Source organism: Panthera tigris, chromosome C1 (genome assembly GCF_018350195.1).
Source record: "Panthera tigris isolate Pti1 chromosome C1, P.tigris_Pti1_mat1.1, whole genome shotgun sequence".
NCBI lineage: Eukaryota > Metazoa > Chordata > Mammalia > Carnivora > Felidae > Panthera > Panthera tigris.
This window is the reverse complement of record NC_056667.1, coordinates 127,014,605-127,038,629: the sequence shown is the minus strand read 5'-3', so window position 1 is coordinate 127,038,629 and position 24,025 is coordinate 127,014,605. Positions and strand designations below refer to the sequence as shown.

The window sequence follows — 24,025 nt, the reverse complement described above, 5'->3', positions numbered from 1 at the left end:
CACTAACTGAGGCACAATGGCAGGACAGCCAGCTTCTCCCTGCCTGGTCTCACAGTTTTGACAATGTTAGATAAATTTTGGATGCAACAGTCAGAAACTCATCCTTCTCCAAGGAAAAATTCCCCAATTATCAACATAGTTTCTTCAGGACCCCCAGATGAGTTCACAGAGACATAGATGGTGACCTTGAGGAAAGGATATTGGTTCTCTTCTTGTTCTTATTCAAATGCTATGCCCAAGTCTGTGACTTTGTGGTTTATTTGCAGAAAGGCTTCCCTGTGCAGGCATGCTGCCTGTTTAGAGAACACATCAGGTGCCCAGCTCTGGAAGACTGCACACCGTTTAGCCAAAGGATCTAAACCCATGGTAACATTTTTTCTCTCTCCACTTCTTCACTCTTGACGGAAAAGGCAAGATACAGAAAATTTCCCAAGCAACTCATCTCTGGTTTTTTCCAAGTGGCCCTTTAACCATGGAGTGTGTTGGGTAGGATTAGGCAACCAGCTTCTCAGGGGCAGGGGAAGCATACTTAACAAGTGGGATAAAACAATCCAATTGATACAGTTGATTGGAAAGTTTTCTTCAAGGCAAGTGGTGAAGCTAAGTGACACTTTGAAGTCCCCTATCAGTCTCAAAAGAATGTGAAATACCACCATGTAAATGACTTGTTCAAGCCACCCTGATCCTGATATCCCACTTGTTTACTAGAAGAGTATCAGAATCACACCCTCCACTGTCCATATGGAAGAAATATCAGCCTGGACCACCATGCCAGGGAGGCTTCCTCTTCAAACCGCCTATAAAGCAAGAACAGAAAAAATTTCTTCCATTAGGTGCAAATGCGGTGACAAAAGTTTCCAAAACAAAGAAGCTTGAAACTGAATGCGAGTAGCCTCAAGTCAGAGGAAGGTTTGAATATGTTTCTCCACAGCTGCACTGTCCATTATTATTACAGAATCCCTGGACCACTTTGGTTTGAGATTATGAACAAATCTCTGATTTTCCCCCAGATACATATAAACAAGTTACATAACACACACGCACGCGTGCACACAAACACACATACACACACACACACACACACACACACACACACACACACACACACACATTTCAGGTGGTCCCCAAGGCCACATGAAGCCCATTCATGGAATTTTAGGGGGTCCTTGTGCTCCAGGTTAAAAATTCTTACTCCAGGGTGCCTGGAAACCAACTCTTGGTTTCAGCTCAGGTCATGATATCATAGTTTCATGGGTTCAAGCCTCACATCAGGATCTGCACTGTCAGCACAGAGCCTCCTTGGGATTCTCTCTCTCCCTCTCTCTCTGCCTCTCCCACACTCATGCTGTTTCTGTCTCTCTCAAAATAAATGATTAATAAGAAAAGAAACTTTTAAAAAACATGCTTTTTTAAAAGAAATCCCTTTTTTTATTTTTTGTTATTTATTTTTGAGAGAGAGAGAGGCAGAGCGCAAGTAAGGGAGGGTTAGAGAGAGAAGGAAACACAGAATCCAAAGCAGGCTCCAGGCTCTGAGCTGTCAGCACAGAGCTCAATATGGGGCTCGAACCCATGAACCGTGAGATCATGACCTGAGTTGAAATCGGATGCTTAACCAACTGAGCCACCCAGGTGCCCCCCAAAAAGACATTCTTACTCCAGACTTTGTGGTTTTTTCCTATACTTCCTTGCATTGTTCAAACTAGGGGAGATACACTGTGGGGAAATAAGAAGAATCAGGAATCGCTGGCCACCTCTAAAGTGTTAAAAAGGAATCACTGTACTTGCCAAATACCTGAGCCAAATTCTTGATTCCTAATCTATGCTGCAGGGTTTTCACAGACAGTAAGAGTATGGCAAATCCTTTCATTTAGCAAGTGCTTACTGAGTGCATCCTAGAAGCCAGGAGAGTGCAGTAGTCATTAAGGTTAAAGATGAAAGGTGTTCTGTTGGTCTATAAGGAGCTCATAAAAAAATAGAGAAGTAATACATCCTAATACAGTATGACAGATGCTTCTATGTGATTATGAAGGTGAGTGGAGGGGGTGTTGGGAATGTCTGGAGACCAGCAGGAAGTCTTCTTAGAGAGGATAATGTCTGTGCTGTCACGAATGAATAGGAGCGAGCCATGGAGAGCATGTGCAAAGCATGGAGGTAAGAAAGCATGAAGTGCAAGCAGTGGTATGGCTGGAACAGAAGTGGTAAAAGGAACGGCTGTAGGAATAGACGGGCTATTTTTTGAAGAGCCTTGTTAAGCATGATAAAAAGCTTGGATTTTATTGAAGGAAAAGAAGAACAACAAAAGGATTTAAGGTGGGGAATGTTAACATTTTAGAAAGGTCACTTGTACATGCAAAAAATATTATTGGCTGGATTGCCAAAGAGTTCCAGGAAGTGTCAGTCACTCCCACTCTGATGATTCCAAAACAAATAGCAATCAGGGCATTTAGACATTCACACAGACACACACACACACACCCAGCCCAGTTCCTCAGCTTTATATGGATAGGCTATATTTGACTTTGCTGCAAGTCTTTCCAGATACAGAATTTAATGACTATATTCCCAGTAAATATGAAAAATATATTTTCATAAATATATTTGCCTTCACTATATTCTGCAAAATACAGTGTTTTCATTTTCTGTTGTTGCTGTAACAAATTACTGCACAGCTAGTGGCTTACAGTATGTCAGAAGTACAACATGGGTCTCATTGGACTATAGCCAAGGTGTCTGCAAGGCTGCATTCCTTCCTGGAAGTTCTAAGGGAAAATTTGTTTCCTTGCCTTTTCTAACTTCTAGAGGCCATCTAAATTCCTTGACCTGCGGTCCCCTTTCTCCAGATTCAAAGCCAGCACGCTGAATCTGACCTTCATTGCACAGGAATACTGCCTTCTGACCACAGCTGGGAGAGGTCCTCCAATAAACACTTGTGTGATTAGGTTGAACCCATCTAGATAATCTGAGATAATCTCCCCATCTAAAGGTCTACACTTTTAATTGCATCCTTAATGTAAATTAACAGAGTCAAAGGTTTAGAGGGTTAGGACACGGGCATTCTGGGGGGAGGAGAGCATTGTTCTACCTCCCACAAAGGGACTTGGCAATGCCTCCTGCCTTCAGCTGTTACTGCTTGACCCGTGAAAGACAACAACAAAATATGTGGTTTTTCTCTCTTTTTCTTTCATTTTTAGCTCACTTAAAGCATTTAATAAGATGCATATTTATGTCTAAGGGTGTGTTAAGGGCTTGACTGTGTTCTCAGTACCATCAACCACTGCACAGAAAAGAAATCAATAAAGGAATCAGTGCTGATAGATCAGGCCAACATAGGAACTTAACATCAGGATCTGGTGCAAGTGGAAGCTGGAGAGCGTGGCTGACAGAGGCCTTTGAAGCACCATCTGAGTAATAGGATTCCCTTGAGACTGAGACAAGCTATAAGGATGAAAACAATATCAAAACAATGAAAACAGTAAAGCAGGAATATCCACGTGCTTAAAATAATCTAATCAACTTTGTCAACAGGCATTCTCCATCTACCGTGTATGTCCCAGGGGCAAAGCTAATGTATGTTTGTGTTTTACACAGCAACAAGCCTATTGTCAATACTGCACCAATAAATTATAATAGCTTAGTCTTATTAAGTCTTCCAGTGCCTAGAAAAGAAGGCTACATTTCAAAGGACCAGAGTTCTCTGCCCTCTGGCCTTTAACCACTGTAGAATGCTAACATTTTCTAAGACAAGCCCATCTGTTTCAAAGGACAGAAAAATTAGCCAAAAACACATATTAAACAAATGTTAAACCTCTGTAATCTGGCTCTATTCAATGTATGTTTCCGGAGCACCCAAACAGTCTGATCACATTCTAAATTCATCACGAGCTCATTATTTATTTATTTATTTTTTTTACTCTTTGCTGTGTTGTCTTGAAATTCACACTGTGTTCTATGACATCAATTCTAAAATCAATGAAAGATATTCTGCTTTGGGGAATGAGATAGCTAGAGAGGCTATGAGGTCACCACCACGTGAGATGTTCTAACAAGGATGTACGCACTGGGATGCTCAAAGGGGACTCACACATTTGGTGGAAGTAGGAGGTAGACCTTTTCAAACCTGAGATGCAATGGTTCTATGAGGTATGAGACATGATTATATTTAGAATGGATCTAGATTTTGAGGACCTGAGCCAGAAAGAAAGACTCCTTTAAAATATCCCCTGAAAACTCTGCAGCAAATCAAGTAGCCCTTCATAAAGACCTCTGATGAAAGTCAACAGACAAGGTAGACAGCCAGTTCTGGAGCATGATTTGAGATGCACCAAAGGGTACCCTTTTCTCTGGTCTATAAGGGTCTTCAAGTAAGGAAAAAGTTGAGGGGTCCAAGGAAGCCAGATAGGACTCATCCCAGCTGAGAGCACTGGGAGAAGACTCTAGGAAGAGGCCATGAGCAAATGAGCTGGGTGTGTTCAGAAAATACTAAAACAGTCTTAGACAAGAGTCTACTGGGAGAGATAGGGAGAGAAAAGTTGGGGGAGACATTCAAGGTCTTCCGGTGCAATCCTGTGCATGAACACTCAAGGTGTTGAGTCAGAATATGGAAGAAACTAAGTGAAAGTTTACACAATATGGACTCTGACCTGTAGGCAATGACAACTAGAAAATAGACCCTGGAGAGGCACAGAGGATCCAACCTGAAGCCAGCCTGGGTAGGGGTTTGCTAACACACACTGAGAAAAGATATGGAGGAATGTTCAGTATATGATGAAATATTGGACTTTCTCTTTTATTTCAATCATTTAGCATTTTCTTTGTTTATTCCCTTCCATGTTCTTCTCAGTAATACTGTTTTTGAAAAAAAAAATTCAGTCTCACTTAGCTGTACTGAGTGGAAAAGGGAAGAACTGTATTTGTACACACATTTGTCCATGTGGCCTGGATATGTCTGGCTCAGGGCAGCACTGATGCCCATGAACAGAGGCCCTGGAGCGGATGGTCGGGTGCCGCCAGGGAGAGAACATAGGGAGCAGGGAAGCAGGAACACTCCTCAGAAGTTCCGAACTAGCACATTTCCAAACACTCTCTCAGGTAATATCTTGGTGTGACGGACATGAGGACCAACAAAACAAGATATGAAAGAAAGCAGCATAAAGTGACAATTAGGTCAGAATGTTTAATGTACAGAAGAGATGCAGGGAGAAGATTGTCAAAAAGTGATATGTTTTTACTTTTCTTCCTAGGCCTCCCCAGCCAACAGTGTAGACCTTGCCCCCAGGCCCAGTTAAGGGTGATGTAAATTACTGTTTATACTCAGAGGCCTGGGAAACTTTTAGGAGAGCCAATATCTGCTGGAAAGTGAACTATATATCTTTTACTCATTCACCCTTACCGGTCATAGTGTTTGAGCATGTAGCACCAATGTCAGTGTATTTATTTACAAATTTTAATAAAACATACCCATATAGAATATAAAAAAAGAAATCTATAAATGAGGACATAAAATGGGATAAACTATATGTTTAAACTAATATTTATATTGCTTGCACCCTATGCCAGACATTCGCCTAAGCACGTTACATGTACTAACTCATTCAATCCTCCTAATAGCTCTCCAAGGTAGGTATTATTAACCCCCATTTTACAAATGGGGAAACTGAGTCACTCATGGTCACACAGATGGTAAGCACCAGAAGTTGAATTCAAACCAGTAGTCTGACTCCTACCCTTTGCACCATACTCTCCTAATTCTTCTGATGCTTCTCTAATTGTGATTCTGCCTTGCTGATCAGGATGGCATAAGTTAATCTCTCAAGATGTGATGGGCACTTTGAGAGAGGTTTATCATTAATGAGAGCGGCTCAAAATCCATATTTCAAATAGTCTTCTTGGTAGTCATATTTGATTAGATCGTCACTGTTTTTTGCCCTTTTATGTAGCTGACCAGGAGCTGTGAAAGAGCAAGACAATTGCCAGCATGGCCATTTGCTTTTGCTCCCTTGTGGATGTTCCTTTAGCATTATCATCAATTCACAGGTTCTTCGTAGAAATCTGTTTTAAGGCACTCACCCATATTGGGAGGGGTAGGTTAATTAAACAAGATCACTGACCCTTAAATCCACTTAGCAAGGCAATATAAATCTTAACTATATCACAATAAGCAAAACTCAACTTTACTCCCACTCAGCCCATTCTGCAAATTTTACCCAGGATATGACCAGCTAATTGTTGGACAGTTTCAACGAGAGCACCAGTGCCAATCAGCAGAAAAGTTTAAGAACATTTTTTTTTATAAACACAAGTAAAAGTTCTAAAATTGTATTCTCATACCATAAAGGACTGTGTGAACCCTACTTTGCAGACCACTACGCTAATGGAGTGTTTTTCAAAGTGGAATCCTTAGACCATCTATATCTGAATCAATAGGATTTTTAAGAAAATCTTGATTCCTGGGCTTAAGTCTATACTTCCAGAATAGGAATCTTAGCGTAGGACCCAAGAAATCTACATTTTAAATCTTTTTAAAATAATTTTTTAATGTCTTATTTATTTTTGAGAGAGACAGAGAGAGAGAGGGACAGAGAGATACAGAGACAGATAGAACAAACACGGGATGGACAGAAAGAGGGAGACAGAGGATCTAAGGCAGGCTCCCCATTGCCAGTGCATAGCCCAATGTGGGGCTCAAACTCATGAACCGTGAGATCATGAACTGAGCCCAAGTTGGATGCCTAACCCACTGAGCCACTCAGGTGCCCCAGGAAATATGCATTTTAAATGACTTATTCACATGATTCTTTCATAGATCAATACTGATAGCCAGTGCTGTGGGTGCCACTACATTCCTGATAGGTAGCTCCCAAGGTTTCAAAAGCCCTGCAACCCCAACTTTCTAGCCAATACTTGTATATTAAAGAATCAAATATAGTGACTCTGGTTCTCCTTCCCCTGCAGATTGCACAGTTGAATATAGCCTTCCAATTACTCAGAAAGATTTTGTTTCTTCAGCTTAATTATAACAACCCAGGAAATAAATGTGCTTGATTTTTTGTAATATCTGTAGTTCCTGATTCAGCACTGGATACAGCAGGCCACAACCAGCAAAGAGCTTGCATTAATTCCCAGTGGCTATCAGGGGTTCTGTCTGGACACGGATTCTGAGACTAAACTGGAGCACAGTAACCAATGTATGATGCATTACCAATCTCTGCCATGGAAACAATGGTGGAGAAGTGGCAATTCAGGAAAGGCATGTGACAACACAAATGAGCCGTCTTGCCAGTATATTCTCAAAATGAATGAATATAGGAAGATATCCCAAACATTGCATATATGAGCAAATTTTCTCTCACTTGGGAAACTACATGGTTTTTTTAGATCATCCCTGCCTTCGCATTCCAAATATAAGGTAGCCAGAATATTCCTGAACTGGGGAAATAGTCACTTAAAAGGGATACTTCTGCCATGTCTCTTTCATGCCCAACACATATGTGGGGCCTTAAGTCAGGAGCAGGGTGGAAGCTGTTAGAGTCAGATCTAGGACAGCTTCACCATACCAGTCACAGGAAACCATAAAACTACAATTTATTTTAAGTTTTTAAATATTTTTAATGTTTATTTATTTTCAAGAGACAGAGTGGGAGCGGGGAAGGGGCAGAGAGAAAGGGAGACACAGAATTCGGAGCAGGCTCCAGGCTCTGAGCTGTCAGCATAGAATCCGACAAGGGGCTCAAACTCACAAACTGTGAGATCATGACCTGAGCTGAAGTCGGACGCTTAACTGACTGAGCCACCCAGGCGCCCCCATAAAACTACAATTTAAAAGAAGAAAGCAAGCTTATGGGCACCTGAGTGGCTCAGTTGGTTAAACATCCAACTCTGGATCTCAGCTCAGGTCTCAATCTCAGGGCTTTGAGTTCAAGCCCCACATTGGGCTCCATGCTAGGGGTGAAGCATATGGAAGGAGGGAGGGAAGGAGGGAGGGAGGGAGGGAGGGAGGGAAGGAAGGAAGGAAGGAAGGAAGGAAGGAAGGAAGGAAGGAAGGAAAGAAGGAAAGGATGGAGGAGGGTACAGAGGGAAGGGAAGGGAAGGGAAGGGAAGGGAAGGGAAGGGAAGGGAAGGGAAGGGAAGGGAAGGGAAGGGAAGGGAAGGGAAGGGAAGGGAAGGGAAGGGAAGGGAAGGGAAGGGAAGGGAAGGGAAGGGAAGGGAAGGGAAGGGAAGGGAAGGGAAGGGAAGGGAAGGGAAGGGAAGGGAAAGGAAAGGAAAGGAAAGGAAAGGAAAGGAAAGGAAAGGAAAGGAAAGGAAAGGAAAGGAAAGGAAAGGAAAGGAAAGGAAAGGAAAGGAAAGGAAAGGAAAGGAAAGGAAGAAAGCTTAACTATTTAAAAATGACAGTGGTATGGAATAGTCTGAGGTAGAATTCAATCTCCTTACATGCTACAGTAACACTGTGTGTACAATAGCAATGACCCCAAATCATTAGAGCTGGGTGTGAGTAATCTTTATGAACCCATAAAATAAACTTACACGGAACCTCTAAATATGGTGTAATTTTCATCTGGATACCTGGAATTGCTATACCACCTGCTTAGAGCATAGCAAACACTAGTGTGGTGGGGAACCGTGCAAAGACATGGGCTCACACACCAGCTACAGCTGCAGCCTTGTAGGAAACCTGGTCTTTGGGGCAAGCTTCACAAAGCGTGAAGCAGACAAAACAACAGTTAACACATCTGCATGCTCTTTCTCACAGTTTCTCTCTTATTAATATCTTTGATAAAGATAAACTGGTGTCAGGAAAAGGGGATGTTGACATTTTGAATAATAAAATGGGTTAAATCCTCTGGATTTGTTCTAGGTTTTATCTTAAACTTCTCTGTAGCTCCCTCATTATTTGTAATCTGCTCTTAGCTTCCATGACAATGTGCTTACCTTGTTCTCTTAACACTTCTTTGACCTTTCCTGCTCTGTCTTCCTCATTCATTTTTTTTCTTCCATCTTACCCTTAAAAGAAGGTCTTTGTCATGGTTCTGTATTCAATACACTGTTCTCACTCTTGTCTCCCTCCCTTGCATAATCCAATCTGTTTACATTCGTGGTTTTAACCACCACTTAGATGTTGATGATGTTCAATATTTTCTTTTCAGGCCAGACCTTCTCTCCTAAGCCTCAAACTCAATTCAGCTCTCTGTGGGATGTGCTGACCTGGACATCCACGACAACCCCAACTCCAGCCGTCAAACGGCATATATTGTCATCTTACTACCTACACACAAACCAACATCTAGCTAGAGAGACAGGCTGGAAATCTAGGGGGAATTCTAGAGTTTTCTCATTTCTTCATTGCATGCCAAATTCTACTTGGTTTATCTCCTGAATAGTAAATTAATTATTTTTCTTATTTGTCAATCTAACACTACCCTAGCTCAAGTTTTATCAATTTTATCACACTGTAGGTAATAGCTTCGCCATGGTAGCCTGGCCTCTAGTCTAGCTTACAAGGTCCCCCAGGACCTTTAGCCTTACCCCTTTCCTACACCTGCCTCCCCAGAACTACTAACCTGTTGACAATTCCTCCTTGCCTTTGATCCAGTTGTTCTCTCTACCTAGAATGCCTGACATCACTCTACATGGCTAAGTTCTAGTCTTTAAAATTTAGCTCAGGGGTCAGTTCCACAAAAGTTCTTCTCTGAGTCCAATCTACCTACCACTCTCGTCTAAGCCTCTGTTCTCCATAATACCATGTCACTCAGTGACTACTTTTACTCTTCTTTGAACAACTGTGTGCTGTGATTATCTGTTATCCGTAAGGGCAAGGAGTTTGCCTTATCCATGCTGGGTCCTCCAGGTCTAGTAGAGTACGAAGATACTGAATCAACATCATGTATCTGGATAGGTATATGATTGGATAAGAGAAACCAGAGCATATTGTTTTTATTTCAATACATTGAATGTTCATGGGGTTTTCATCTCATCTGGGCCACAGATTGGAAGAGAAAAATAATGTCTCCAAGGAGTTAAACTTGAGGTTATTTATTGTGGATTCAAGAAATAATGCTCTACCTAAAACTTTCAGAAAGAGAAGGGCTCATCCTTGTCATTATTACTAGAAAAGCTCAGAGGACACTAGGGACCAACACAACTCTCTTTTTTCTTCAAGGAGATCATTCAAAAGGAAAACCATCTTCTCCTGTGAGATATGATGTGTTTTAATTCTTCCTGTAGTATTTGTTTTTGAGTTATAAAACTATGAAAACCAGAATCTGGAAGTGCCAACACAGCTTTTTTGGCTTATCTGAGGTCTATAACTACCATACAATAAATGCTCAAATGAGGTTAATAAAGAATTCATCTCCCTCTATCAGGCTTTGTGTGCTTCAAAAGAGAAAGTGAAGCCACAAAAGAGGATCCTTCCATGAATGTCAATGGCTTTGAACATCACCCAGGGTACCAGCACCCACACACTGTGTTAAAACTGCTCCCAAGTCCTGCCCCTGAAAACTCAGCACAAACTTTTTCATGATACTGTGCTTTTCACCCTCCAGAACTGATGAGATGACTCAAGTCAAAAAGCTTCCATAGGACAAGCTATTATTCTTCTTCACCAAGTCCTGACTGGCCATCACCTTGAACACTTGGAAGACAAGCTACCAAAAGGAGGAAGCATGAGTTGACCTGCTTCTTTATTCCTATAAGGATATGTGGTTAGTTGCTGCTGTCAAAGCATACTGTAAAAACAGTCCCATTCATTATCTATTTAAGCAGGACTATCAACTGCCATCTCTGCCAACTGGGAGCAATTCTTGATTAAGATATTAAATAGATGATAGGAATGTTTTATTTTGATCCTACAGGAGACTTGCAAATCAGGATTAAAGAACTTAGACTCCTGTTCATATCACTTCCCCCCTCTCCATTCCCCACCCCTCACCCCCACCTCCACTTATTGTCCCCACTAACACTTGTTTCCTTCAACTTCCCAATGTAGTTACTCAGTGTGTGTGGCCCTCCACGGTCCCTGAGGGTAGAATGTGGCTGTTGATTCTCACATCCACTGGGGATTGGCATCTCAGTAGAGTGTTCTCAGCTGAATTTCTTTAAAGCACAGAAGATACTCAAAGTTCTCTGAAAATGAAGTACATTTCCTTCTATCAGGGTATCTTCCTGGAACAAGGGCACTGAATTGCGGGCCTATCTCACTTTTAAGGAGAGCTAAGCAATTCTCCAATGCAGAGAAGTTCAAGGATAAGTTCTTTGAGTTTATTCATTTACTTGTGTGTGTGCATGTATGTATGTTAAGAGTGTGGTGTGTGTGTATGTGTGTGCTCACGTGCACATATATGCACATATACTATACATACATTTTTCCTGGGAATCCAGAAAGCAAGCTACTACTTAAGGGCCAAAGCAAAAAAGAAGAGTGAAAAGGAAGGTAGGAAATTTTGTTCAACGTTTATAATGTTCTACCAGACAAAGACAACCTAGTCAGCCTTTTCACAGCTGGAAAAAAAGAAGAGCCTGTAACCACCCAGCATTTTGAGCTCAATAGAAAAAGACTGCACAGTTCTTAAGCCCAAGCATGGGATAATTTCATGCCTGCTTTCCATATGCTGTTGCTGTGTTGAGAGCTCCTTTGTCACACTTAGCAGGCAGCTTCCCAGTGCTGCTCATGTGTTTGTATTGTGCTTGTCAGCTCTGCATGTCAGCACAGAAATTGTCAGAAGCCTTGAGGGTTGAATGTGGAATCCAGCCAGGAGGGCAAGGGAACCCAGGATGCTGGGCAATGGGGAAATCTATGGCCCTCTCCCCTCCAGTTTCTGACTGTGATCACCGGGAGACACTGGCTCTTGCAAAAACAAACACTGTGCAGACCTGGCCTTAAATTTTGAAGCAATACTCTAAAACATGGAGCTAGTTCAACAAAGTCTAGTCCTTTCTGCTGACAGTGTTAGCTGAAGTGATCAGAGTTTGAAAGGACTATTTTGTTCACAAGGAGGTGAGCTGTTGTTGTGACAAGAACAGTCAATAAACAAGTAATCACCATTAAATTTATACGGATTTCTACTATCAAGAAAAAATAATAATTTCTCCCCTGTACTACCCTTTCCACATCCTTTGGAAACTAGAGAAATCTCTCATTTCCCCAACTCCAGAATACATACATGAATTGTATCATCAGCCTTGTCTCCTATCTAAAGAAAGAAGGCTGCCTATGGATGTTCAGTTGGTAGACAAAGCCTCACAGGCAAAGATTCATTGCTACAGGGGCATCCATTATACCACCTTAACAGTGAGGAAGTTAATTTCCAAAGATGAATTGCATTCTAAGCAGAAAAGAACTTCACTTTCTCCTTTCCTCAGGTTGGGACTGACAGAAAACGCTTGGCATGAAACACCATCATGACAGTCTCAGGCATAGCTGTTCTACTCTTAATGGGATTTGAACAGAGACAGGTTCAACTCCAAGTGCTATCTGAAGGCTTGAAAGGAATCTTTAATAATTAGAATACTCATTACTTGCCCCCTCCAGAAGTTTTCATTTCAACTTCCACTTGCCTTTTGTGTTAAAGGGAAAAAAAGACAAAGTGGCAGCCAGATTAGAATATACATCCCTCATAATAAAACTCCATCTGTCACCATCATGGCACTTCTTTAAATATATGTTGCCTTGGACCCCAATCATATAATATCATTAAATCTGTTCTTGTATGTATTCAAAACACTTGTCTCCATAAATTAGACCTGTTACTTTGAACTGGCCTCTCTATTCACTCTTTCTTATAGTCAGGCACAGACAGCGAATTCCATCACTCCTGATATGGGTCAGACAGGTTTACAAGGCTGAACCATCATTGTGCTCCTGGTGTCTAATTCAGTGCCTTCACGACAGAGGGCTGAAATTGTCAAATGAATATTTTCACAACCTCCATATGAGGTATACAATATTGTCCACATTTTGTTTTAAGTAAAGTTCTGTACCATTGCAAGTTTTAATTTCATCACTATCCATTAAGTTCCTTACCTGTGTCATGCATTTTACCAACTTAGTAAAGTAGAAGTGATCTCTACTGTCTCAAGTATGGGGTTATTTGTGAAGAGGGAAAGAGGGCTATTGGAACACAGTCTGGAGTGTTGCATGCAACAATGAATTTATATTATCTGGGATGCCAAGGCCAAATCCTCACTCTCTCACAATTTGTCTTAACTCACTAACTGAACCTGATATTCCCACTGGTATGTAACATGGATTTTCCAGTTCCTGTAGATAAGCCTCTTCACCATCGCCTACACATCTTGCTCATTGTTACCTTCATGTCATTGACCATTTGTTTCCATTTGTCTTGTGGCCAAAGATACCCTTCCAGTACAGAGTCACTGATGTGGACAGTTGCACTTCCTTTGCCCCTCCACCCAGCTCATTTCTTTTTCATTTTAATAAGCTTTTTAAGTTGAAGTTTCACATGCATACAGAAAAGTACACATATCATGAATGTACAGTTTATGAATTGTCACAAAAAGAGCAAGCTTGTGTAACCCCCCCACCCTGAGATCAAGAAACAGAACATCATCAACAATCCAGAAAGTCCCTTTCTTATCCTCCATCCATATAAAAATCCTTTCATCCCTAAAGCTATCCATTAATTTAATACTATAGATAAGTTTTGCAGATTTCTGAGATTCCATTTATAAATGGAATCTTCAGTATGCATTTTGCAACATCTGGCTCCTTTCTCACTATTATGTGAGATACGGCCATGTTCTTCTTTATAGCTGTAGTTTGCTTTCATTGCTGTATAATATGGCATTGTATGAATATATTAACATTTATTCATTCTACTATTGGGATATTTGGGTTGTTTCTAGTTGGGGGCCATTACAATAATGGTACTATTATATTCTCCCATGTGTCTTTGGCACATACATGTATACCCTTTCCTGAATATTGTAACATCTGCTGGTACCCATCCACATCCTCTGGAGTTATCATTTCCTGGCACTCTAGCCCAACCGCCCGTTGCCTCACTTGTGACTCTACACTTGAAGGGTCTCACTGGCCATGAGAGTCCTCTCTGCCAATACACTGAGAAAACCAGAAGTGCCAGGGAAATATCAGCCCTGGGATAAGTAATTATGGGATCATCACTTGGATGAGGTAACTCTAAGATGCTTGTTTCACTCTGGCTCCCAATGTTTTCCAGTGTAGAGCTCCAGCTGCTTCCACAGGTAAGTTTCCTGAGAATGTATGCTTTACTGCCTCCTTTCCCATCCCTGTTTGGCTCCCTGCCTACTGTACTTTCAGTGGGGGTCATCTCCCAATAAACCATTTGCATTTACTTAAAACCTCGTCACAGGAACTGCTTCTGCATGAACCCAAAGTTTAACAAGTTTCTCCTATATTCACTGCTCACTAAGCAGTTATCCTAGAGATTATAAGATTCTTCTTTAACTTACTAAAGTAATGTAAATTAATACATCTCAGAAAACTCAAAAACCTTAGGATATTTTAACTTCATCCTCCTTTTGAGTTTTTATTGCCATGTTTTAAGTGTTCTTTAAACATAATGATTTATTATTATTCTCCTTTTTAAAGTTTATTTATTTATTTTGAGGGGGAGGGGAGGGACAGAGAAAGAGGGAGAGAGAGAGAATCCCAAGCAGGTTCCATGCAGTGAACACACAGCCTGACACAGGGCTTGAACCCACAAACTGTCAGATCATGACCTGAGCTGAAGTTAGACACATAACTGACTGAGCCACCTAAATGCCCCTATATTTGTTTCATATAGGGAATATTCATTTAGATTTACCTACATACTTACTTTTCCTATTGTTCTTTCTTTCTACATTTACATACTTCTATCTGGGATCATTTTCCTTCTACTTGAAGGAGAGACTTTATTATTTCTTTTAGTGTGGGTCTATTGGTAATAAATTCTCTGTTTTTGTTAGTCTGAAATAATCCTTTCTCTCCCCTTTTTTTCCCTTGAGAATATTTTCACTGGATATAGAATTCTAAGTAAGCAGTCATTCCTCCTCCCTGCCCCCGCATGTGAAAGCTGTCAACCACAGTCTTCTGGCTTCCATTTTTACTGTATGACATTCTTATCTCTTTAAAGGTAATATTTTTTTCTATTAGCTTCTTTTAAGATCTTCTGTGTTTTAGTTTTCAACAGTTTTACTATGGTGTGTTTAAACATAGGTGTCCTATATTTATCCTGCTTGGTGTTTGAAACAATTCATAGATCTTCTGACTTGAAGTTTTGCACACTTTGGAAAAATCTTAGCAATGGTTCTACCAATATTGCTTCTAACCCACCCTGCCTCTGTCTCTCCTAACTTTTGGACTCCAATGACATGAACATTAGACATTTTTACCACATACCATGTCCCTTTTTTGCTCTTTTGTGTATCATTTTTTCTTATTTTTCATTCTGCTTTTTGTTTGTTTGTTGTTGTTATTGTTGTTTTACTTTTAAATTGGGTCTAATCTGGTGTTGAGCCCATATATTAAGTTCTTAAATTCAGTTGCTATATTTTTCAAATTATAGTTTCTACTTGGCCTTAGTTTATAATGTTTACTTCTATGCTGAAATTCTCCATTTTGTTAATTTCTTAAACACAGTAATAACAGTTATTTGAATTTGTTTTTTTTTTAATTTTTTTTTTAAACATTTATTTATTTTTGAGACAGAGAGAGACAGAGCATGAATGGGGGAGGGTCAGAGAGAGAGGGAGACACAGAATCTGAAACAGGCTCCAGGCTCTGAGCAGTCAGCACAGAGCCCGACGCGGGACTCGAACCCACAAGCTGTGAGATCATGACCTGAGCCGAAGTCGGCCGCTTAACTGACTGAGACACCCAGGCGCCCCATGAATTTGCTAACTGGAGTATGTGAGTTTCCTATGTGTGAATTTCTACAGACTTTTGTCCTCTCAATTTTTGTTTGGTTAGTTACTGCATTTTTGCATGCCTGGTTTTGTTCTTACTCCCATCATCTCGTCGAGGCACTCACTATGTTATATTCCTCCAGAGAGGCTTCCCTTTTGCTTGCGGCAGGCAATTAGAATAGGAGCAGATCCCCTAATCTGACATTGAGGTGATTTCAATGGAGTTTCCGTCTCTGTGAGTTGGTCTGTTTCCAGGTTGTTCTTACCCCTAGAATGTAGCCCTTTGGGGGCTCCCAGCAAAAGGTCTCCCAGCTTTTCTCCCTTGACAGATGCTTAATTTCATTGTTCTCTCAGCCCCATGAGAATACTAGAACCTCTCTCAGTGGCTACTTTAGCATTTGCACATATCTTGGGGTAAGGCAGTGCCAAACATAGCATGTGCATCTCTGAGCTTTTCTTTTCTCCAGGACCTTCAAGTTTTTGCTGCTTTAGAAGCTTTTCTGCACTTTTAAACAAGTTTTTAAACCCACCCTTTCTAGTGGTGTTGGTAAGAGGGTATATCAAACTATTCTGCCAGAGCCCAATGAGCTAGTTTCTACCCAGCAAAAAGTCCTACTTCTGAAATAGGGAAGCTGAAGGGACTTCATAAAAATCTGCTTTTTGCTCCTTTTCCTGCTTTTATTCTTGCTAGGACCTGCACCCCCACTTTACATGTGCCTTATAATGTATGTCCTTGTTAGGGACAAGGAGTTAATGGTTTCTTTAGAGTCTTCCAGCACAATAAATGACATCTAAGGAAGGACCAGGCAAGAATAAATGAACTAAGCCTCCATGCATGTATTCCGGACCACTGGTGCTAGACATCTCCATGCCAAGGCCCCCTGGTTCCAAGGAATAAGTGACTTATGCAGGACAGCTAGACCTTTATCTTTGTTCTAACCAGTTCCTGGATTCCTGAGAGGACATGTACACCAGACCATGATACTCAATAAAAACCCCAGACCCCAAGCAAGGATGAGACTCACACTTCTTTCCTTTCTGAGTCTCCCAGCCACTCTGTCTGTATCTGTACTCTGTGTCTTCAGTAAACTCTGATCTCACTTCCTCTCAGCTCACATTTGATTTCCACCCTGTGCTAAGCCAAGGACCCTCTTGGCTGATCCTGAGAGACCATCTATGGGTCCTCAGACCCGGCCTGACCACATCACCTCCTTTAAGAGTCTTTTCTATTTACTACAGTCCCTGTGGTTCTCTCCTATGTGTAAACTTTAAGGGCATGTTTAGTTCTGATTCATGCATTTTAGTACATGACTGCATTCTCTTATTTTTTCCCACAAGTTAAAGAGTTAAAAAATTAAAGTTCTATAATGATATACAATATAATGAATACATATACACACAATAAGCAGTAAATAATATATGCATTACAATTATTATAATTATATAACATATAGAGTTAAAGAACTACAAATTGAGGGGTGCCTGTGTGGCTCAGTCAGTTAAGTGTCTGACTTCAGCTCAGGTCATGATCTCACTGTTCATGAGGTCAGCCTCCATGTTGGGCTCTGTGCTGACAGCTCAGAGCCTGGAGCATGCTTCAGATTCTGTGTTTCCTCTCTCTCTCTGCCCCTCTCCCACTCATACTCTGTCTCTCTCTCAAAAATAAATAAACATTTAAAAAAAGTTTTTAAACTAGAAATTGATAACTCACCGTACCTCTAAATTCCTCAAGAACCATGGATCTAGCATGTACATTGGCGAACTTAGAGGTCCCAAAATTTATAGAAGTAGACTCACTTATTATACCTATTCACCAAAAAGAAGTAATTCAATATGTGCAGTGTCCAGATCTGTGTCTGCCCATGGTTTCCATTCAATAAATAATAGTTCCCCATCTCTCTCCTTCCTTGAGAGAGGACAAAGTTCTCCACTTCCTCCCCTCCTCTTAGATGTTGCGAGAAAAAGCACAGGATCTATATTTTAACCTTAAACCATATACCTGTTAAGTGTAATGTGCTAAGAATGCTAAATATTCTCCAACAGAAACCCTGTCTGGAGAATGTGTGACTAGTCCTTCCTTTCTGATACATTTTAGGGAATTACACAATTTCAGGTAATTCACAGGGGAGGCAAATGGCCTGGTGGTTAAAAGGATAGTCTTTGGAACCAGAAAGAGTTGTCTTTATCTTCAAGATGCACAAATTATTCATTATGATGCTTTGGGTGGAGTGACTCAACATCTCGAAAACTCAATTTTCTCATCTGCATAAGGACAGCAGTGCTACCTCATTAGGTTGTTGGATCTAATGACATAATTTATATGAAATGCTTACAATAGGGTGGTACATGATGCAGATTCAATTCATGTTAGATAATGGAGTAAGAGTAGAACTTTCATGTTTATTTCCTGCTTCCTTTCAGTAAACATGCTCTCTGTATAGCATAATATCCCACCAATGTTTAATTTCATGTCATTATTCAATAGTGGCTACATATGGAAAAACAAGCTGAAGAATTTGTTTTTGGCTAGGGTGCCTGTGTGGCTCAGTCCGCTAAGCGTTCGACTTTGGCTTAGGTCATGGCCTCGTGTTCGTGAGTTCGAGCCCCACGTCGGGCTCTGTGCTGACAGCTCAGAGCCTGGAGCCTGTTTCGGGTTCTGGGTGTCCCTCTCTCTCTGCTTCTCACCTGCTTGCACTCTGTCTCTCTCTGTCTCTCAAAAATAAATAAACAATAAAAATATTTAAAAGAAAAAAAAAAGAATTAATTTTTGTAAGGTCCTGTCGGAACCTGGATTAGAGGCTGAGCATGGCATTGTTCTTTCACTGAAAGTAGGCTCACTTTTTGGAGAAATCCGTTATGAAGTCAGAGAGCCTAACAAAAAGAAAAAAAAAATGAAGCTTTTATCCACTTCTCCTAATGAACCTGGCCACCAAGATTACAAAAACAAAATGTTTTACACTGATCATCATCTAAGAACAAACTACTTCAGAAACACTTTCATACTATAGGGCATCATTTTAGGCCATTTTAGGCCATGAGAAACAGGAATTTCTTTTAATAATTACTTAATTAATTAATTAAATCTTCCTTGGAATGGACTTCCTAAAGAAAAGTTCTTCCTTCCTATTTTTCTTTATTATTTTCCCATTTTTGAAAGTTAAACCTTGCAGCAAGGCTAACACTTGCTAAGGGAGCTGACCACTCTGCCATTGGTTTTCAGGGTCTTGCAAATTGGTCCAGTCACTCTTCTGATAGCAAGGGCATTAGGAAAGCCAAAATTATTAACCAGGATCAGGGGCTGCCTGAGGCCACTTGAATTTCTTTGTCTGGGCAACATCCCTGAGTAGTCTTGTTTGGGTTTACCCTGTGAAGGCACATTTGGAATCTGCAATGGTCCATTAGTATCACCATAAAGCCATTCAGTAATTCTATTGCATAACATTTTGTATCTGGCCCAAACAAAGTAGAGATTATATGGTTAGTTTTATGGCACTGTATCAAATAATGCCATGTAATTTTGAGTAAATGTATCAGGCACTTTGACATTAAAACAGTCTAAATGAAACATTTTTAACATATATGATTGCATACTTCACATGCATTCTCTGAAGGGGTCATTTAAACTATGTTTAAATTATACACACACATACACACGCTTTTTAAAAAAATGTATTTATTTATTATTGAGAGAGAGAGGTGGGGGTGGGGAAAGGCAGAAAGAGAGAGACAGAGAATCCCACCAGGCTCCTCACTGTCAGAGCAGAGTCCAACCCGTGGCTCCAACTCACTAACCATGAGATCATGATCTGAGCCAAAATCAAGAGTCTGATGCTCAACTGACTGAGCCACCGAGGTGCTCCTTCACATGCTTATAGATGCATATACAGTCTCTGCAAGGACACATGAGAAAAATAAGGATATATGAGAAACAGGAGAAGGTAGACTTGTTTGATAACCGTGTGATTACCCATTAAAAATAAATCAATATTGGGGCACCTGGGTGGCTCAGTTGGTTAAGCATCTGAGTCTTGGTTTTGGCTCTGGTCATGATCTCACAGTTCGTGGGTTTGAGCCCTGCATCGGGCTCTGCACTGACCATGCGGAGCCTGCTTAGGATTCTTTCTCTCTCCCTCTCTCTGCCCCACCCTGCTCACACTCTCCCTCTCCCTCCCTCTCAAAATAAATAAGCATTCAAAAAATAAATCAATATTATTAACATAAAATTCATTTAAAAAATCAAATGATGCCAGCTGGCTTAAAGGTATAGTGGTCTGCAATTCTCTAACTATGAAAATGAGGAGTGAACTGGTCTTGGGTTGGTAGGACCTGAGCAGGGGGGAGGATCCATGGTTCATGGGCAAGTGAATAAGAAGGTAGATGAATCATTCCTTCAACAGAAGGCTGACTCTGCACCAACCAGTTTACTCACAAGGAATGGGTGAGGCCTGATGAATGTCCTAGAAAATTTCCCAGACTAGGAGAAGATTCAGACTCCATATAGAAAATAAAATACAGGGGCTCCTGGGTGGCTCAGTCGGTTAGGCGTCTGATTTCGGCTCAGATCATGATCTCACAGTTTGTGAGTTCGAGCCCCGCATCAGGCTCTGTGCTGACAGCTCAGAACCTGAAGCCTGCTTCTGATTCTGTGTCACATTCTCTCTCTGCCCCTCCCCCACTTGTGCTCTGTCTCTCTCTGTCTCTCAAAAATAAATTAAAAATGTAAAAAAAAAAAAAAAAACTAAAAAAAAAAAGAAAATACAACATGATAGGTGGTATAGGGGCAGGAATGTGACATATGTTCTTAAATAACTACTTAAACCCACCAGTATGTTTATTTGTTGCAAAAAAATTCATTTTTCTATGCTGTAAGCACCAACAAAAGTATTTTTGACCTAAATGTTGCAACCATTGATGCTATAAAACCCTGAAAACTCCCACAGCTCTATGAACCCCTGGGGATGGTCTTAGGAGCTTTAGGCTGAGAACACCTAACAGAACATCAGTTTTTTTTACTCTAAAAGTCCAAGGTTTGAATTCTACTTTCTTGAGGCAATTTGAGCAAATTTCCTAACACCTAGAAGTATCAGTTTCTCTGAAAATTAGGAATGAAAGCCTCTGTATTACAGCCTTGCTGTGTGTGTGTGTGTGTGTGTGTGTGTGTGTGTGTGTGTGCACGTGTGTGTGTGCACGTGTGCACACGTGCACAACAGGCTGGGGTAAATGTGAAGGGTGTCATGTTTTAATGCTGGCATGTAAAAGGAGCTCAATGAATGGTGGTTGTTATGATCCTACTTATTATTAATAATAATAGCAATGGAGGATAGTGAAGACCCTGATAAATATTTGAGAGTGATCTTTAACTTATCACAAAAGGAAAAAAAACACCTCATAAAGAATAAATGTAAACCAGAACAAATAGCTAAATATCTGCTATACTTATGAGCATAAATGTGTCTCCTCTTGGTTTATGGGGCTCATGATTATCTCTGTCAGCTGGGATATTCAGATAAATGCACTATATTAAAGAACACCTATTCTATGGAAATCAATCAATAAAATAAAGAATCCAGAAGTGACAGCAGCCTGATGATTATTTTATTTGATCTGTTTATCTATTTGTCTCTCTGCCATCTGTCATAGCCACACCTGCAGGTAGGCTCCAAGGGTTTTACCTGACTATAAAGAGTCAGGGTTTGGGGGGGAGGGGCAGAAGACGAGCTAGGTGGGTCTCTGGCACTAAGAGGACAGCACGTGTAGTTGGTTAAAGGTCAGTCTGGATGGTGTAGGACTGAAGAAACGCTTCTTCCTCCCTGTCCCAGGTAGGTACAGGATGTAGTTTTGAGCAAAGGGCAAAGCTCAGAACAGGACCAGAGCCTCCACTGTAAATCTGGATCTTCATATGTGAATCTTGAGAAACTTAACAGAAGATCATGGGGGAAGGGAAGAGGGAAAATAATTACAAACACAGGGAGAGAGGCAAACCATAAGAGACTCTTGAATAAATACAGAGAACTGAGGGTGGATGGGGATGGTGGGGGAGAGGGAAAATGGGTGATGGGCATTGAGAAGGGCACTTGTTGGGATGAGCACTGGGTGTTGTATGTAAGCAAATTTGACAATAAATTATATTAAAAAAATAAAATAAACACTTAAAAAAAGAAATGGATCAAAACAAAACAATGAGGACTAAAGGGCCAAGCTGGGTTTTTTTTTGGTTGACAGGAGGAAGACCATGGCCAGGGACCCCTACATTGGGAGGCAAATGTATGTCCAGGGACAGAACAGGCTAGTGCTTGCTAATTAGGCCACAGGCACAGACACAGAGGCTAACGGTGCAGCAGGCTGCCAGCTAAGTTAGGCTAATGGAGGTTTGCTGCCAATGGCTGCCTGTAATGGGATTTATCAGGGTTCTACTTGGCAGACCTTCCTATAGGGAGAATATATCCTAAAGGAATATCCTAAAGGAGCCTGCTCATTGTGGAATGGGAGAGGGAAAGATAGCAAAGTCAGGTCCTGCTGGGACAGGGGCCACCTCACTGCATAGGAGCCTATGCCATGTTTTCCTGAGCAGCCATGTTGATTCATTCACAGGAAGGGAAGATTAGGTGATACCTGGGCTAAAGTCAACTAATCCAAACTTCTAACCATAGTCTACAAGATCATACACAACATGGCCTCCACCCACCACTCTTACCTTGTTTCATGCCAATTTCTACTTTGCTCACTCCCACCAGCCACTCTTTCTGTTTCCTTTTGAGCAAAGCTCAATCCCACCTAAGTGTCTGCCTTTGCTTGTTGGTATCTGGTTTAGTCTTCCTCTGATTGTGAATGGCTGTCTCATCTTGCAGGCTTTGGCTCAAGACTCCCCATGTACTGGAGCCCCACTGCCCTCTATCATGCTTTGGGCCATTTTCTCTCACACTTCTGACACCAAATGTGTGGGTCTTTCTTCTACATCGACCAGTTTTTCAACTCTTCAAACACCATCTAGGTGTCCTACAGTGCAATTAAATTCTAACTACCCAGAGTTAGTGCATACTCTGCATGTTGAGAGCCTAGTGTCAAGGAAGTGGACCCTTTCCCTGACCGAGCCAATTCCAGATGCCACTTACAAGCTTGGGACTTGAGGACTCCCAAGACTCCTGTACTTCTGGTTGACTAGCTATAAATCAGGGCTTCCCAAAACCCCCTCTTCAGGTTCCATAATTTGCTAGGATGGCTCACAGAAATCAAGAAAGTACCTTATTTACATTTACTGGTTTATTATCAAGGAATAGCCAAATGGAGGAGATGCCTAAGACAAGGTGTTGGGGAAGGGGTGCACAGATTTTCACACCCTCTCTGGGCAGGTCACCCTGCAGAAATTCTATGTATCCATCAGCTGAGAAGCTCTCTGAATCCTGTTGTTCATAATTTATAAAAAATGTATTACAGAGGCATGATTAATTAAAAAATTGGACATTGGTGATTGACTCAATTTCCAGTCCCTCTCTCCTCCCTAGAAGTTGGAGGGTGGGGCTGAAAGCTCCAACTCTGTAATCATGCCTTGGTCTTTCTGATGATCAGCCCCTGTCCTGAAGCTATCTAGAGTCCCCAGTCACCAGTAATGTCATTAGCATACAAAAGACTCTTATCACTCCAGTGATTACTAAGTTTTTAGTAGCTCTGTGACAGGAATAAAGACCAAATATATATTTCTTATTATATCACAGTATCATACATGCCTTGTAATTTTGGGTTGAAAGCCAGACATGATTACTAAGTAGAAGGAACTGTGGTGAAAAGGCCTTTATTGTGAGGTTTTATGTTTCTCTGGCTAGTGGTGGGCTGTGCTTACAGTTTGCTGTAATTGTAGGAATAAGAGGCTAAAATTTTCTAAAGTGTCCTTGTCTTTGTCTCCTCTGTGATTTTGGGTTTCTCTAGAGACACCTACTTAAATAAAGTCTGAGCTTTGCATTTCTTTCCATTGCATCCCCTATTACAACACAGGAGTCCTGGTGATGTGGGGGCAAGATGTAGGAAGAAGGGGGAACACTCTATAATCCCATGATTAGGTCTCAGTCTTTTAGGGGGTTGTGCCCCTGGACGGTGACCTTCAAAAGTGCTTCTCAGCTTTCTCCCAGAGATAAGATAGGAAGGCTGG

The 24,025-nt window shown here is 41.1% G+C and overlaps 1 long non-coding RNA gene across 1 annotated transcript in view; it reads right to left on the bottom strand.

Moving 5' to 3' along the window:
- Positions 1-524: 524 nt before the first annotated feature.
- Positions 525-24,025, bottom strand: part of LOC122240901 — a 324,657-nt gene continuing 301,156 nt past the window's right edge. The window contains exon 6 of the long non-coding RNA XR_006220680.1: positions 525-797. This is a non-coding gene — a long non-coding RNA (uncharacterized LOC122240901). The remainder of the gene's footprint in view (positions 798-24,025) is intronic.